This window comes from Phascolarctos cinereus, unplaced genomic scaffold, assembly GCF_003287225.1.
Source record: "Phascolarctos cinereus isolate Bilbo 61053 unplaced genomic scaffold, phaCin_HiC Scaffold_2;HRSCAF=192, whole genome shotgun sequence".
NCBI classification, from domain to species: domain Eukaryota; kingdom Metazoa; phylum Chordata; class Mammalia; order Diprotodontia; family Phascolarctidae; genus Phascolarctos; species Phascolarctos cinereus.
This window is the reverse complement of record NW_027555625.1, coordinates 166361330-166380413: the sequence shown is the minus strand read 5'-3', so window position 1 is coordinate 166380413 and position 19084 is coordinate 166361330. Positions and strand designations below refer to the sequence as shown.

General features: G+C 38.0%; 1 pseudogene; it reads right to left on the bottom strand.

The window, feature by feature from the left end:
* Positions 1-212: 212 nt before the first annotated feature.
* On the bottom strand, positions 213-1142 carry LOC110210337 (ribosome production factor 1 pseudogene; annotated as a pseudogene).
* Between the last annotated feature and the right edge of the window lie 17942 nt (positions 1143-19084).

Sequence of the window (19084 nt, the reverse complement as noted above, 5' to 3'; positions counted from 1 at the left end):
AGAACATACCCCAACACTCATTTTGTTTAGTATTACTACATAGATCTGATAAATTCAAACAATAATCAATCAATTGAAGAATCTTTACTGACAATTATATGGATGAAAAGTGAGTGTGGCTTTCTTCAGACAAGAGGTCTACAGTCAAAAATAACTAACAAAGTTCAAAACAGTCCTAGTCAGGTGATCTCCAATCCTGCTTTCTCAATACTTCATAAATGAAATTTCCTCCTACTTGTGTCCATTTCACAGGACTCATGAACTCATTTATATTCTCCTTATTTAGAATCAAAGATCCCATTTTGAAGAGATCTTAATTTTAAGGTAAAACACGGTCCAAATTCTTGAATGTCCATTTTCTTTTCACTCTTAAAAAACTATCTGTGAAACCTAAAAAAGCTGTAATCCTGCTGATTATGGAATGTTGCAACATGTCTTTCAATAAACTAAGGATCATAGAGGAAGACAGAACCAAACACACATCCAATGGAATGACCCAGTCTTCTTGTAAAATTATTCAGAACTACTTCAGGGGCATGTTGGGTAGGTTCTTTCCTTTTCCTCTTTATCTTTTTGAGAAGGCAAACACTGAACATTTCAGAGCTAGTCTTCTTCGGCAATAAACATATGAGTTTGGTATAACAGTGGACAGATGTTCCCAGAACCTCACTGCTCTCCCACAAGGTCTGCTGTCTGATGTGATAATAAAGAATCTTGGGAGAAGTCCATCTGTTGAAATAAGGAGTAGATTCATCTGGAGCTTCATCATAAACAACCTCTTTATCATTAGGGTCTACTATCATCTCATCATAAACTCAGGTTTTTATGGTCTTGGGCAATGGTTTTTGGTGAAGTCTCATCTCTGAGTGTTCTCTTATTTTTTTAAGTTTTTTCTTAGCTGCCAATTTTTTTCTTTTCCTGCTGTTTCTTGCAGTTCCTGAACATGAAGTGGGGCACCTCCTACTGGTTCTTGATCTCCAAAATGCTGAAGCCAAGTAGGAGGCCACAGGCCATGGCTGAGGCTGCTCCAGGGCTCCACTCCATGCAGCCCCTTCCCTCAGAGCCTCCCTAAGGACCTTAGCTAGAACTTTCAACTTCTCACCCAGCTGGTCCTCACCTCTGGCTTTCCCACTCAGCACCATGCTGTGGCCCCCAAAGCATGGGCCCAACCACATGCTTCCTATTGCTTTTCACATCAGAGTACATCTACCTCTAGAAAGGGAGTATACCTTCCTTGGTAATTTTATTATACCAAATATGTATCTCTATCCAAGGTAGGGGAGTGGGTAGAAACTATGCTCTTAGGTTTCCTTAGGAATGATGAGTCAGCAGTTTATTAGCTTTAAGACTAGTAAGAGATCCTAAAGAATGAAGAAAGGAAAGCTATAAAAATGTGTTTTTATTATATGGAACTTGAATTGTAAGCCTTCATTGTCTACCACTCCAATATTCATTGTTTCATACTTAGTTGAGGCAGGAAATTTCCTTTATCTACCCCTATGATCACTGAGGCATCTTTAGGGCACCTCTCCCTGTAAAGAGTCATCTGTCTCCATAGTACTCTTTTGTCATGAGCCATGACCATCAGGAACTCATCCTTGACTAATAAAAACATATTTTAAATGGTAAATCAACAAAGAAGTTGTGAAATAGGAGTAGTAATAATTGTTATCATAGGAGGCAGCATAGAATAGCAGAGAGAGATGAATATAATCTAGATTCCAATCTTGTTTCTGTGAACATAGGCAAAGTGTTCAACCTGTCAGTGATCCCAAGAAATTCTCCAAGACTTTAAGTGTCAGATAAATTGCTAATCTGCATCAACACAGGAAGTTTCTATACTGGGAAATAATCACACTGATGAAATCACAGGTCAGGACAACAGCAACAATGGCATCAATAATAATATTAGCAACAACATTTAACGGTGGTGATACTACCAGTCCTTCCCAAAGGAAATTGCCTTTGGAATATTACAAAATTCTTTAAATGACCCTGAGCCCTTGCCCATGGAAAAAGGTCCACCTTCTTTTTCAATATCAATATTTTTCCAGTGCTTCTGTATGCCGGTGAATCATATCATGTGATTATCCCCCAAAGAATTGAAATTGAGGATCATTCAAAAGGAAAGAGCATGCTGAAACTCATTATAAATAATGCATTTTGAAGAAGTGGAGTAATATACGGAAAAGAAATGCTTGAGGAAAAAGAAGATACGGGATCCACTGGTATCCTTTTAATGACAAGAGCAATCCAGAGAGCCCTAGAATGTTCAGTAGATCCCTAGTGATGGATTCATAGGATGACATAGACAAGAATATCATTGAATAGACAGGAATAGATGTCTTGTGACCTATGCCCCTGGAAGGAATAACCTCACTGAGGAGGCCACAGGTAAATTTGAGTATTATTATTTTTAAAGACATATTACTGATCACTGCCACTGACATGAAGAGCTTACCACTTGTACTTAAAGGGCATACAACACAAAGATAAAACATATAATTATATCATATGCCCAAATTAACTTTGTTTAAGGCCCTGTTTGCATGTAACAATAACCATTGTTTATGTGTGAGGTGTGGCCTTACAACGAAGAGACTGATTTCATAAGCCACATATAGAAACCTGTCACATTACTTTATAGTCTATGTACTCACCATTCATATTTGCTTATATAATTGTTGCCTGCTTTAAAAAAACAAAGCAATATACAATAGATTATTGTCATGCAAGACTTTTTGGAGTAGGGATAAATTCAAGAACAGAGAGAGTTCTATTTTTTGACTTCCAGTCCCCCTAACTCCAAGCTCACTAATACTACATTCTTTAAACACAGAGTGAAAGTGAAATATAAGCCTGCCTGCAAGGCACTTTATCATCCCTTCCTCCTCATGATGGAAGGTGCTACTATACGTGGTGGAAGCATGGTTCAGGTGCTATCTCCTATATGATACTTTTCTTTTCCTCTTCTCTCTATCTCTCCCCAAGTTCGTAGCAGCATTCTTCCTCTTGAAATGACTTCGTATATATCATTTGAATTTACTTATCTGCTTGTGTGTTATGCACACACACACACACACACACACACACACACACACACCCCATTATCAGTCAAATGTAAGTTCTTGGAGGGTAGAGACTATCTTTGAATCCTTAGAGTATAACAAGATGCCTGGAAGATTTTAGAAGCACAGTATATAACTGAATTTATAGAACTGAAGGTAGGAGTAAGACTGGTCAGACTCCTTCTATATGAAAAGTGAAGGCTAACATTCTTTTGCTCTAAGATCATACCATTTCAGATTTCTTGTACTGAATCCAATGTATGTGGTCAACTGTTTAGTTGCAGCTTCGACTGTACTACTTAACATTATAAGCAAACAAAGAGGAAACACAATGACCTCTCCATTCTTTGATAAGCTGGCAATTGGTGGTAATAAGCATTCCAAGTTTGTTTCTTTGTGTCACTACATTTTAAAAATAGAACCTGCATCTTATTTGTAACCTTTAGTGGGTTCTCTCTCTCTCTCTCTCTCTCTCTCTCTCTCTCTCTCTCTCTCACTCTCTCTCTCTCTTACTCTCTCTTTCTCTTTCTCTCTCTCTCTCTCCCCATACATAATACATATTTGTGTATACATACACATCTACACTGGTTGTTGTTCTCTGTGCTCAAAGAGGACCAAAATGACATCACTATGTTAGTCAAGTTACAGTGTGTCTGACTGTGGCTGGTCAGACCAATATAAGCTTGGAATGCTCTACCATAGATAAGGCACAAATAGTCCATGTGAACATTTGGGGTAAATTCTCTAAATTTGCATATCTCCCATTCCTTTATTGAGCTATTTCAATTCTGCATTACTCATAGAGCACAGTGCCTTCTTTGATGTAGACACACCATGCTGGGTGGTCCTGTGCCAGTGTCGCCCATGTCACTGAATCAATTCCAATGTTTTTCAGAACTTTGCATGTATACACATATGTAAATACTTGCATGTATACACATATGCATACATGTAAATACAGGATAATTTGGGACTGTAGATATGCACACATATCTGTAAATATGAGAGACAGCTAACATATTGGAAGGAAAACCTAGATTCAAATCTTGCCTTTGACCCATATTGGCTGTGACACCCTTGGGTAAATAACTTAACTAATCAATGCTCTAGGCCAGTGGTGTCAAACAAATAGAAATGGATCTTGCTGACTGCATATAGACTTAGAAAAATACAAATTAACATTATTAATGTTCTATTGTCTTTTTTCCTATTTTGTTAAGCATTTTCCAATTACATTTTAATCTGATTCAGCCATGAGCTTTGCCAGGTGTTTCTGCTGGGGAATTTGACACCTCTGCTCTTGGCAACCTTTTAGGATTATAGGATTACATCAGGTGCTGACTTGCATTCGTGGAAGGAATTTTCTTCCCTAGGAATTACCTATATTGATGATATCACGGCTCCAGTCCTGATCCCCATCCCTATGTTTTCCTTTATTTAGTAAGAGACTGTTTTTATCATTTGCATCCCCAAAGCCTGATATAGTAGCAGACAACATTAGCACATAGTAAGTGCTCAGTATATGCTTTTTTAAAAACTAAATTGAATTTGTTGTTATAAACCAGGACAGTGAAGGGTCTTGATTGGTTGAAGGAACTAGGGATATTTAGTATATGGAAGAGAAGTGTGGAGAGATTATATCTGTCTTTACATATTAAAAAGATGGTTGTGGAGGAGGGACTAGAATCATTTTTTGACTTCAGATAGCAGAACCAAGACCATTGGGTAGGAATTGTAAAACAACCACTTTAGGTTTGTTATCATGGGAAAAATAAAGAAATCTTCCTAACAATTAGAATTAGTTTTGCAAAACTAGAATGAACCTAGCTAGGAAGGGATGATTTCTTGGGCCTACTTGTCAAATATGTTATACTGGGAATTCTTTTCATATAATGGTAGGAATTGATGACTAGTGGGGTCCTTTCCATTTCTCAAATTCTGTGATTCTGTGTGGTCATTGTCCATTTACTCTCCTTCTTAGGCTTCCCCATTCCATACTCCCCAACAGCCTCACCTCCTCCCTAGCCACAGTTACCCCAGAATGCACATTGCAAAACTCAGTCATACCTGCCTTTTCACATTCATAATATTCCTCTTCCCTTCTAGTTGTCCCAGGTCTCCCCCTAGCCTCCCCCTCCACCATTAAAATTGACTTGATCTGGATCCAATTTGCTCTGTGCCCTGTTCTCTTCTAAACCTGTTCTCTTCTAAACTATATATAATATAGAGGAAAAAGGACATTAAAGGACATTCCCTAATTTACTGCTGAGGAAACTGAGTCCCATTGAGGTTAAGTAGCAGAGCCAAGATTCAAAGTTGGGTCCTATGGTTCCAAAGCCAGGTCTCTGTCTTCCATATTGGTGTTGTCTTTATGTGTAAGTGGATGCCCTTGTGGCCATGAGCAACTCTTCTTGGGGAACATTCTTTCTTTTTAATAGGCCCTCCTGGTCAGGTGAGAACTTCCCATGAACAACTTACAAATCACACCTTGGAAGCAGTTCCCTACACCACCCTCCTGGGAACCCTTTCCCATCCTGCCAATTTGAAAAGCAAGGATGGGAAGGATATTGCTGGGTTTGTTTATGTATTTAATCAGCCTGCTTCTTTCATTCTTTAAGGACAACCATTTAAGCTTGTGGACACGGTGCTCCATCAAACCTGTGCTGGAGTAGCTGGGCAGATGGAATTTATGATGCTCAAAGGGGCCTGATTCCTTTTATGCGTTCGGTAAATTTTAGTCATAGCTACACTTGTCTGCGGCCAGCATGGCCAAGGCTGACTCCGTTTTGCAATTTCATAAGCACAATAAGCTCATAAATTTCAACCTGACTTTCTCCCACTCCCCTCTTCAGGAGACTATTGCCTTAAATAAGACCATGGAATTTAAAAGGGAAATGTCAGTGTTAATAGACAGTGTTACAAACCTTGAGTGGCAAGCTTGGATAAAGGTTACAGTGAGGTTCATCTATTGCCTAGGGCTAGAGCCCAGGGTTTAGCCTACTCAAGAGGATTTGTTCAGCTGCCAATCTATAGGTTTGCAGATCTAGATAATGAGTATAAAGATGGGAGTTGCACTTACCCCAGACCTATATCTATCTATCTATCTATCTATCTATCTATCTATCTATCTATCTATCTATCTATCTATTGATATATGTATAGATATAGATATCTATCTCTATCTTTGTCTCTATTCATATATATATATATATATATATATATATATATATATATATATATATATATATATATATATATATAATGTGTGTGTAATTTGCACAGATTTCACCAATTCTAGAAAATTCTGTACAGCAGCACACAGGAATTTGCTCTGCCTACTAGAAAGTGATAGTAAGCCCCACTGAGATCTTCTATTTAAATGTTCCATGGATATATGATTAGAACTCTCCAAATAAGTCAACTCCAATAGCTGTCATTCATACACAAAGTGCAGGAAGAAGTAATGTGTCCCAAACTACCAAGGTGGTAAATAACTGATTAATGTGGTCAAAAGTTTATTCAATCATCAGAGAGTGTACTTTTTGACCAAGATGCAGAGTCTTCAGGAAGGCATAACTCATTGCTTTCTATTAAAAATAGATTTGTCTTTTCATTGGCTATTCCTCAAGCCTGGAATTTTCTCTTCCTTGGCATCCTTCAAAATTCAGTTCAAATTCTTCTTTCCTAATTCCCCTTATATCTAGTGCTTTCCCCTCTGAGATTACTTGAAATTTACTCTATATGTCTTTGATCATATACTTTTTGTTTTGCACATTGACTTACATACTAGAAGTGAACTCCACAAAGGGAGGAGTTTTAGCTTTCTGTCTCCTGTAGACAGTAGCACGGCTGGCACATAGTACGTACTTAGTAAATGTTTATTGACTGATTGACTTGTTGACTTAATATCTTTTGTTTTCATATAGACCAGATTTCCTTCGCACCCCTTCCTCAGAGCCATATGAATTTAGAGATTCCTTCTGAAGAGTAATAAGGAATTAAAGAAAAATACAAAAAGAAAAAGAAGAAAAGTCAGCCAAGCAAATCCACGCTTTGAAAGAAAAACTTGTTATTGTATGCAACATTCTTCACCCTGTTCTGCAGTAGTACACAAGGAGGTGACTTCTCATAATTTTTGGGAGCCAAGCTCAGCATATTGCTTTCTAAGGAAAGATGAATGTCTTTGTCAAAGCATAGAATCTAGTGCAAGGAGTGGAAGAAAAAATTTGTTGCTATTGCTTTTCTGTGGTATTAGTACTGATCAGTGAGTAATAAACAACCCTGTTGGTCAGTGGTTGGTCTTTATGGAATGCAACCTTTCATAGAATCGCAGTTAGAAGGGACCTCAGAGATACCATATCCCAGGGATACCTTAAGCAGGAATCCCCCTGTAGTATACCAACAAGTACACATTTAACCTTTGTTTGAAGACTTCCCAAAACAGGAACCTCTCAAGATAGCCCATTCCATTTGGGGAAAACTCTAATAACTAGAAACACTTGCATCAAACCAAAAACTGCTTTCTATAACTTCCACTCATTTGGTCCTTGTTCTTCCCTGTAGAGACAAGCAAAATAATTATCTTCCATATACTATTCCTTGAAATATTTACAGACAGCGATCATTTCATGTAGAATTTCAGATTTGAAAGAAATCTCAGTGGCCATTTGGTTTAATCCATATTTAAATATAAATTCCCTATCCAAAATACACAACAAGTGGTCTCTCAGCCTCTGTTTGAAGATCTTCAGTGAGGGGAAACCCATCATATTTGGAGGTGACCACTTTTGCATAACTCTAATGATTAGGGAGATTTTTTACTTCCATTAACCATAAATTTTTTTCTTGAAAATTTTCATTCATCACTCCTAGTTCTGACTTCTGCAGCCAAAAAAAAAAAGCCTAATGCCTCTTCTAAGGTACCGTCTTCTGAATATTGGTATCATGCTTTACCTGAGTCATCTCTGCCATAGATTTAACATTCTTCTAGTTTGTCTGAGAAGGACATGTTTTCAAGGCCCTTCACCATCCTGCTTGCCCTCCTCTGTGTGCTCTGCAGCTTAATATTCTTTTAAAAATATTGTACACAGAAATGATCACATAGGATCCTTGGTATAATCTGACCAGGTCACACTACAGTGGGGCTATTACTTCATTGTACCTAAGCTCTATCTATGCCTTTCTTAATGTAGCCTATGACCATATTAGTTTTCTTGGTGGCTATATCACCCACTTGGTTCATATTGATCATGAAGTCTACTAAAACCTTTAGATCTTTTTCAGACAAATGGGTATTTAGTGAACCCTCTCCCATCTGAGACTTGTGAAAATGAATTTTTAAACTTAATATAAGACTTTACATTGATCCCTAAGTTACAACTTTTTTTTTTAAATTTGGTCCACTGTTCTACTTTGTCAAGGTCATTTTCAATCCAGGCACACAGTACTTAATAAATGCTTGTTGGCTTGATTTGACGCACTCTGCCATCATGTGTGCTAGCTACCCTTCCCAGTTTTGTTTCATCTGCAAATTGAATGCCTATAAGTCATAGGTTAAAATGTTATACAGCATGATGCCAATCTCAGACTCTCTGGGCATCCACTGTGAATTCTTCCCTTTGAGTATAGTCATTCAATCAGTTCCAAATCCATCTAATTGTATTATTTTATCAATCATCCCACAACTCCACCTATTTTTAATAAGAACATAAATAGAGACTGAATTTATTGTCTGTTTTGCTAAAATTGAGGTCAATAGACAAGGTGTCCTAAAAATGCTAGTGCAGTTTTAAGCTTTAATGGACCAAAGCTGTATTAAAACCTTTGGTACATCCTATATATGTGACACATTCCCCTAGCCTGCTAGTTAAGGAACCTTATCAAAAAAGAAAATTTTGTTGTTTTGGTCCTTCTGTGGATTCACTAGGAAGGAGAAAATGACAATGATCTTTAATTTTTAATCCTATATGATGGCAGCCTTCACAGAGAGCACCTGTTAACTCTCAATTGGTAGGCCCAGCTGCACACTCAACTCTAGGACCAATCATGGCCTTAGGCAGAGAGAATACTAGGAATCCTAATTCACAAGCTGAGCAACTCAACAATTTTGTATAAAGTCAGCTTGCTTAGTGGAATCATTCTGACCTTATATTCCAGCTCCAGTAACAGAGAGCCTGACTTACACATCACCCCATATCCACCACTAAATCTGTGTCTTGGTTTCCCCATTTGATTTATCAGTTCTTCTAGAAACAGTCTTGATTGACCCCAGTTCTCCTTCTCATTTTTCAAGGGACTCATCCCTGGACTCTCATCCGCTTCCCTGGATCTCTGATGCCTGCTGACAGGCTTCCTGACCTCATGTTCTGACTGGTAACAGGACCTTTACCACTCTCCTTTCCTCAATGATTACTGTCAGGTTGTCTTAACCTCCTTTGCCTAGGACAGGGGTGGGGAACCTGTGGCCTTGAGGCCACATGTGACCTTGACTGAGTCCAAGTTTTACAGAACAAATTGTTTTATCAAGGAGCTTTGTTCTGTGAAGATTGGATTCAGTCAAAGGGCTGCACTTGAGGACCTAAAGGCCACATGTGGCCCCAAGGTTGCAGGTTCCCCATCCCTGGTAGCTGCTTACCCAATTCCTTGCTCTAGCCCTATAGTTCTATCTGACTTATATAAACCAAGTGAACTGTGGTTGTTACAAGCAAATCAAATCAAATAAAAAAAAACTTAATCACATATAATTCTGTTTCACAGGATATATCAAACTTCTTGCCTACTCTTTATATATCTTGGCCACACTAACATAGAGCAAGCCCTTTTTCACCTGGGAAGCCTAAAAAGGGTAACTTATGACTCTTCTTCCATGTTCTTAAATATAAATAGCTACATAAAAGCTCTAAAATGACAAAAGCACCCAAAAATAAAAATAAAAACCAAAGACAGTAACCAGCAGTGGGATTTATTATAGTGAATATGGTATCTCATGACAGCCATTCTAAAAAGTGATTTGACATCATTGTAAATGATAAATGATAAAGTGATAGCCAGGAGGGAATTAGCTAACTGTTAAAACCAAAGCACAAATCCACAGTCTGATCATTTCCACTCCCTTCCTCCCATTTCAGAGTAAATCAGGGATTGTGATTAAACTGTGTATGGAAGTCAGATGTCTTATCATGTACCTTCTCATGATGTGTGGTCAGTTCTTTACTCATCCCATGAACTCTTTGCACTGGCGTGTTGTCATTATCTCCTGGGTACCTGCCCAACCCCCTAGAAAACAAGTCTGGTCCTGGAGCCTGTGGGGTAGGGAGTGGGGTATATTAGAAGCAAAGCTAGGATTTAGGAACATTTCTACTTCCTCTGTCAGCACCTGGATTAGGTTTGGGAACACCCAGTAAGTACAGGTTTTCTTAAAGGCGTGGAGCATGTGGGAAGATTCAGCAGAAAAGTTGTTTACTTCTGTGCTGTTTCTACCATGAACCTCAACAAATGGAAGTCAGACTCATCATCTCTGAGGCCAAGGATTCACAGTCATTACTGGTCCCTAGCACTGATATTTTGTTGTTTTTGTTGTTGTGTTGTTCAGTCATTTTCACTCATGACCAACACTTTGTGACCCCCATTTTGGGTTTTCTTGGAAAAGATACTAGAGTAGCATACTATTTCCTTCTCCAGCTCATTTTACAAATGAGGAAACTGAGACAAATGGGGTTAAGTGACTTGCCCAAGGTCACACAGCTAGGAAGTATCTGTGTGAGTCTTCCTGACTCCAGGTCCAGCACTCTAACCACTGTATCACCTAGCTGCCCTGACTGATATTTTATTTCTGCCCAAAAGTGGACTAGGTTTTCTTTGAACTTGAGAAAACTGTAGTAATTATTTTGTAGTGTAGTCTCACTGCCACTGCCACTGCCACAGGGAATGGGGATGGGCCAATTCAAAGAATGAATCCCCCAAACGAGGCTATTTCACATCCAAGGTACTATATGAGTCTACATCCACTCCATCCACTGTATCCACAGCTCACAAGCTGCCCATCCCCTACCCAATCGGTTTATTTTCACTAAAAGCATTTCATGAAATAGCAAAGTAAGAAAAGTTGTAGTAAAACATTTTCATCATCATCATCATCATCACATAGTCTCCCACAAATACACACAGCATTGGTAGGAAGAGTAGATATATACATCTAGGGCTAGGCACATTTATTCATCGGTAAATTAGGACATGCACATGGAGGGGCAAAGCATGCCTTTGATGCTTCACACCTGCTGATGTCTTCTGCTGATGTAATCAAGTGGTATCATCATATTGTAGGTACTTAATAAATGTTTGTTTCCTTCCTTGTTTCCTTCCCATTGGTGTCCACTGAGAGCATTATCTCTGTTGAACACCATGTCTCCACTGGTTACTGTTCTGCTGGCTGCTTTGGCTCTGATTATGATTTACTGGACATGTGTCTCTGTTGGCCTCAGACATAACTCTTCTAGGCATATGTTTATAGAACTTCTCCCTACCTCTAGTTTTCTTGACTATAGGGGCTCTCTTTCTCAAGTCCTTCTTTGGGAGATGTTAACTCATTGGTGGCACAGTGTATAATTAGGAAGACTTATCACTCATCTTTGTGAGTTCAGATCTGTAGCTCTGCAAGCCTGGGCAAGTCACTTAATCCTGTTTGCCCCAGTTTCCTTATCTGTAAAATGAGCTAGGGATGGAAATGGCAAAACACTCCAGTATTTTGGCCATGAAAACCCCAAATGGGGTCACAAAGAGTTGGACATAACTGAACAACAAAAACAATTTATTGACTTTTTTTTCCCAGCAATGATCCATTTGGGTCCTTCTAAGAGTCTTGAGAGAAGGCTTTCCAACTGTGTTGGAAGAGTCTTTGTCCAAACCAAAAGATGTTTTATAGAGCACAGAGAAGAGATACCCCTAGCTGTCTCTGTAATATCCTTGAGCTTAATTTTCTCTTTGAACTCAATTTTTGGTGACAAGGTTTGTGTTTCTCTATGACAGAATTCACTCTAGCCTAAGGTGGACATTCCTTATGCTTCCATATTGATTCCTGATGACTAGCCTAGAAACCCAGCATGGAGCAGTGGAAAAGACACTATAGTTGGCATCAGAGGAACCACATTTGACTATCACTTATGAACTGTATGACTAGATCTCAGTTTGCCATGTGTAAATGAGGAGGTTGGATTAGATGACCTCTAAGGTTTTTCTCATCTCTAAATCTATGATTCAATTACCATACTTAATCAGTTACAATTCTAGAGACTGTACTCCCAGCAAAACTTCCAATACCTTCTGATGTGTGTTGTCCTCCAGGTTTTCAATTCCCAAATGTCTTCCTTACATTCTCCTACCAAATGCGTAGGTGCAGGGAAAGACATGGAGATAATGTTGTAGCAGGGTTTAAGGAAATAATTCATATCCAACCTGCCCCCCCCAACCATATCTCTTTCTGTCTGTATATGTGACCAGCAACTCGCTGAGATCTTTTCAGTGCCTAAAAACTGAATGGGTAAATGATTGGATAGATGACTGAATGAACAGAATGCATTTATTAATGAAGTGAGTATACTTTAATTCCATTCTTTCTGGACCAGGTAGTTATATCTCACCTGAGAATTTTTGGGTTCATGGGGTATATGTTCCCATCACTCTAAGGCACACATCCTCCTTGTTGTGGCTATGTAAGCCAAGAAAGCTGATGGGGCCTTCCTGGTGTGCAGTTACTGCTGTAGAAAATGATCAATTGCTTCATTTCATATAAACATAAGTAACTTCCAAACATTTATGTAGAGGACTAACTTGCAGCTGGTATTTAAAAATCTGAATCAGTACTGCAAGTGACTGTGTTTTGTATTAAAGTGAAGATGTGAAAATGTAGTTAAATAAAACTTAAGGGTTTTACACGGCTTATCCTCATCTGCCCCCCCCACCCCATATTCCCATCTTATTTTTCAGGATTTTCCTTTCAGCAAACAATTTTCACACACTTTACTTACATACTCCTTCTTTAATTTTTAATGCAGTATTTTATTTTCCCCAAGTTGCATGCAAAAACAATTTTAACATTCATTTTTAAAACTTTGAGTTCCAAATTCTCTCCCTTCTTCCCTCCCCACCCCACCCCACCTGCATTGAGAAGGCAAGCAATTTGATATGTCATACATGTGTAGTCATGCAAGACATTTTCATAATAGTCATGTTATAAAAAAAAAGTATGAGCAAAAAAAAAAAAGAAAAAAGAAAAAAAAGTATGCTTCAATCTGTATTCAAACCATCAGTTCTTTCTCTGGGGAAGGATAGTACTTTTCATCATAAGTCCTTCAAATTTGTCTTGCATCATTGTATTGCTGAGAATAGCCAGGTCATTCACAGCTGATCATCTAACAATACTGCTATTACCTTGTACACAGTACATTGCACTTTCCATCGGCCCATGCAAGTCTTTCCAGGTTTTTCTGAGAGCATCCTGATCATCATTTCGTATAGTTCAATAGTATTCCATCACAATCACATACCACAACTTGTTCAACCATTCCCAAGTTGACGGGCATCCCGTCAATTTCTAATTCTTGGCCACTACAAAATGAGCTGCTTTAGATATTTTTGTACATGTAGGTCCTTTTCCTTTTTGTTTTTTTTTTAATCTCTTTGGGGATAAAGACCTAGCAGTTGTATTGCTAGGTCAAAGGTTATGAATGGTTTTATAGCCCTTTGGGGATAGTTCCAAATTGCTCTGCAGAATGATCAAATCAGTTCACAACAATGCATTAATATCTCATTTTTACCACATCTTCCACAACATTTGTCATTTACCTTTTCTGTCCTATTAGTCAATCTAATAGGTAAGAGGTAGTACCTCAGAATTGTTTTACTTTGCATTTCTCTAATCAATAATGAGGTAGAATATTTTTTTCATATGGCTATGGACAGCTTTGATTACTTCATCTGAAAAAAATTACCTCCTTTTCCATCTAGAAAAATCTGCTTTTTAAGGCATTCTCCTCATTGGCTTTTTGGACCTCTTTTACTATTTGTCTTATTTTGTTTTTTATAGCCTATACCAAGACATTTCATTCTTTCTCTTGCTAAGAACCTAAATGAAGTGTTACATCCAGGAAATTTCAAAAAAAAAAAACCTGTTTATCTGCATTGGAAATTTAAGACACCTACCCTTGAAAAAATTACACAGTATTTCCTACATCATCTTCCATTGTGGCCAAAGTTCCTGAAGTAATTAAGAGCACACACCTCCTCGGGGTTCCATCATCCTAAACCAGGAAAAAAAAAAAAACTTTTTTATCAGCATCTGTCCAGAAGATTGCTGAGGCCATGGGCATGTGCAATCAGCCACAGGTTAATTCTTCCTCTCCAAAAGATTTCAGAGCTAAACAAAAACTGATTGCTCCCTTCTTGGAGTCTTGTATTTGAAAGTCAAATTTTCTCTTCAGCTCTGGTCTTTTCATTAATAATGCTTGAAAGTCCTTTATTTCATTGAATATTTATTTTTTCCTCTGAAGGATTATACTCAGTTTTGCTGGGTAGGTGATTCTTGGTTGTAATTCTAGCTCCTTTGTCCTCTGGAAAATCATATTTCAAGTCTTCCAATCATTTAATGTAGAAGCCATTAAATCTTTTGTTATCCTGACTGTGGCTCTATGATACCTGCATTGTTTCTTTCTAGCTGCTTACAATATTTTCTCCTTGACCTGGGAAGTCTACAATTTGGCTATAATATTCTATCACCCTGGAGCAATAGACCTTTTCTGCTCACCTTCCAACTTGTCTTGGGCTGTTAATTTGTTTCACTCCACCTTTTTGTGTATTCTGCTGCTCTAGAATTTGTTTAGAATCATTTTTAAAGGGGTTTGGAGGGGTTTGGGGGAAGAGCTCAGGCAAGTCCTTGCCTTTACTGCCCTTATGTATTGCTTTTAAGGAGGAATCTGGAAGTTTTGGGTAAAATGGAAACAAATTTGGCATTTTAGAATTAGGGATCATGAGCTGAAATGTGCCTACTGTAAAATAAGTTCTGTCACAGCCCAGAGTTTCCCTACTCTTCAGTTGCTGCTGTTTCATTTGACAATTTCCCTCTCTCAATAAAAGTTCATTCATTCTCCTGCCTTTGTAGTTCTGTTGTCCACTTTACTATGTAATAGAAGTAGCATGTAACTACCAGAATAAAAATGCTGCTTTTTGGCAAATTAAAGTGCATGTCAGTTCTTAATAATGGGGAAATCATTGAAAATACGTGAGTCCAGGCTTAATATTTTTTGTACTTTTCCATGCAGATTTGTGCATGTGTGAGAGAGTGTCATATTTGTTCAGTGATTGTTACTTAGAAAATTTGGACCACTATTATGTATTGCTAATCATTGATTGTAGTTCCCAAAAAGCCCTGTGAAAATGTTATGTCCTATGTAACAGCAAAGTAACATAAAATAAAATTACATTTTATAAACCAAAAAAGAAATTACCGCACCACCTATGTGCCAAGTAAATTTAGAGAAAGAAGTGGAAAGGGAGAGTACTCCTCCAGTGACAGAGTGGGAAAAGTCCTTCATAAAGATGAATAGGCATGGTCTTAGTGAGTTCAGAGTCCAATGGTTTAACTACTCCCAAACATAATCTCTGATTAGGAGGGTAATTACATTGAGCTGTATCATTATTGTGATGGGGAAGGAGCAAAGAGTGGACAGTACAGATTATGGATTATTGGATAACTAAATGTTACATATTTTGAAAAAAATAAATCCTATAACTTTTTTGGTAGATGTAGATTTATTTTCTTAAAATAAATGTTAAAAATTGATTAACATTTACTGAGTCTACAATGAGTGCTGATGAGAAACAGGTAGATGCTACTGGATGGAGGGGGGAGATTAAGGGATTAAGCATTACTTGTTTACTTTAAATCACTACCAAATAATATTGAACTTTGACCAAAAAGATTCCATGTACAATGGACCTCATCTTTTTTCCTCTAGGTTTTTGTTAGGTCACAAATAAGGATTTGCTTCTTTTCAGGACCAAGAGAGGAACCCTGAATCAAAATTAAATGAAGAGTAAAAACCCAGCATCTGAAAGTGAGAAGAAAGATCAGTGGTTTGCTATAGATGTAGAAGAAAATCAATATGAATTGGAATGAGAATTCAATATCTATGTTCAGTGTAATTGGAATTGAGAAGAAATGTGACAATTGGTTAATAGACCAGCGCCAAACTAATACGCTTCTTGGATGGGATTGTTACTTATGTTTATATTCTTGTCAAGCAGGTTATATAGAAAGAACCCATCTCAATGGAGGACAGAATCGTAAAATCATAGGATGTGAAAGTTAGAAAGGACATTAGAAAACACCTTGTCCAGTCCTTTAATTTTACAGTGGAAGACAGTGGGTCTCAGATAAATTAAATGTGTCTCCAGAAATGTCACACTACTAGTTTGACAGAGCCAAAACTAGAGATCAGGCCTTCTATTAAGCCTGTGTCTATACCTGCAAAAAAGTTGGGATATAGTTAATGTTTTAAAAAAAATTAATTAAAAAAAACTGTATACAGAAAATACAATTGAACTTTTTGTCTGTTTGATGCTAAATACTTGTTTGGCTAAATTTCCTCCCTTTTACCCAATTGTTTCAGTAATCCTCCAAGAAGGGAACGGTTTTTGTTTAACTCTGAAATCTTTTGGAAAGGAAGAGTTAACCTGTCGCTGATTGCACATGCCCATGGCCTCATCCATCTTCTGGACAGATGCTGATAAAAAGCTGTTTCCCAGTTCAGGATGATGGAACCCCTCGGAGGTTTGTGCTCTTAATTACTTCAGGAACTTTGGCCACAATGCAAGGTGATGTAGGAAATACTGTGTAACCTTTTCAAGGGGAGATGTCTCGAATTTTCAATGCAGATGAACAGGTTGTTTTTTAATTTCCTGGATATAACACTACATTTATGGTCTTAACAAGAAAGAATTAAATGTGTTGGTACAGGAAATAAAAAAAAACATTTTAGTCAAGCATGTCTATAGGTGGAGGAAGACTATGTTGTTTTTCTGCTCCTTTTCCCTGTATTTTGTAGTGAGAATGCACAGGCAGAATAACTTTCTTAAAATGAAATCAAATGATCCTGAATATGTGGAAATGTATCCACTTTGTTACAAAGCTGGTCACTCTTCCAATACGTGTCTATGAAATAAGTACTTTGAGCCAGGGCCCTGGGACAAGGTCTTAAGGGAAACACACCTTTTAGATAAAACATGGTCCTTGCCCACTTGGATCTTATGGAAAGACACTAAGATAACCTCAATACCAAATAGTAAGTGCATGAGAGAGATGCAAAACAATGCTTAGAGGAGCCTTCAGGTAGAAGATAATTTATGACAGATCAGGGAAAGCATCATGTAGGAGGTGGCATTTCATTTGGGCTTTACAAAAGGAAAGGTAGAAATTCAGCAAATGAAAAGGGAAACAGCAAATATTTCAGGCTTAGGGGACAGCATGAATAAAGGAAGAGGGACAAGAAAACTCAGGGAATGTTTGGGGGCCAGCAGCTAGGCCAGGTTACATAGAAGAAAGTAACAGGACATGAAGCTGAAAAATTGGGATGGTCTGCAACTGTGGAGTGCCTTGAATATCAGAAAAAGGAATTTACAGATATAGCATATACAGATTATTCACTTAATAAAGGGATTCATAGGCTCAGAGACTTACGACTGGAAGGGACCTTAGATGTCATGAAACCAAACCCCCACATCTTACCTTGAGAACCTGAGGCTCAGTGAGATGCAGGGATTTGCAAAGGTCCCACGGTTGGCTATGTTTTTGAACTAGGATCTGAAATCAGATTGTCCTGCCTTCCAATCCTCTGATCTATTGGCTCTCCTACATTAATTCTTTGCATTACCAATCATTTATTACAATGTTCCTTAGTTCACTTTAAATCATTTGGTTTACAAATTTATAAACCAATAAAACAATATTTATAAACATACATATAAATTTGTAGAGAGTGTTTTTCTGGACTCTTGTTATAGCATAAAGTAAGGCACGCCTTGATTTCTTCTCAGTAGTAAAGGTCCGATGATTGAATACCACCTTAGTGACTTTGTCTCTTGCTATAATTTCTGGCTTTGACAGGTCACTTTCTCTAGTTCAAGACCAGAAATTAGCCTTTTGGGCCACAGTTTCCTTGGGCAACTGTACTCTTGCAAACTATGCTCTGGTTGTCTCCAGAGTCAATTGGTTACAACATTTATTGAACATCTATTTATGTGCAGAACAGAGTACTGGATGCCCCAGGGAGAGATAGGAAAGAATAAATCCGGCTCTTGCCTCTAAGGAATTAATAAAATCCAAAAGGAGTGATTGTACCAACATGAGGGAAAAAAACAATCCCCAAAATGCAAGCCAAGAAAAGACACACACAAATATTGCAGTGTAAGGAGCACTGGATTTGTAATTGGGTTCAGCCTGGTCCTGAGTCCAATTTCCAAATATCCTATTTACTCCTTTTTGCCCTGGTTTCTTCATTGGCAAAATGGGAAATGAGGTAGATGACCTCTGAGGTCCCTTCCAGTTCTCAATCTATAGCCCTAGTTAATCTCTGAGGTATTAGAGGATTAAGGACTGTATCAGAAACAATCAAAACCCAAAAGAGAAGGAGAAAGCTAGATTAGTCAGTCAGTCAATGAGTCAATAAATAAATATTTGTCAAGTGCCTACTGTCTGCCAGGCACTGTGCTAGGTACTGAGGACACAAAGAAAAGTTAGAAGATAGCCTCTGCCCTCAAGGAGCTCACAATCTATTAGGGGGAGATTACATGCAAATAACTATATATAAACAAGTTATATTCAAGATAAACTGGAAATAATTAACAGAGGAACACTGGAATTAAGGAGGATAAGGAAAGGTTTCCTTTAGAAGATAGGATTCTAGCTGAGACTCAAAAAAAACCAGGAGGTACAGATGAGGAGGGAGAGAATTCCATGCATGGGGAAC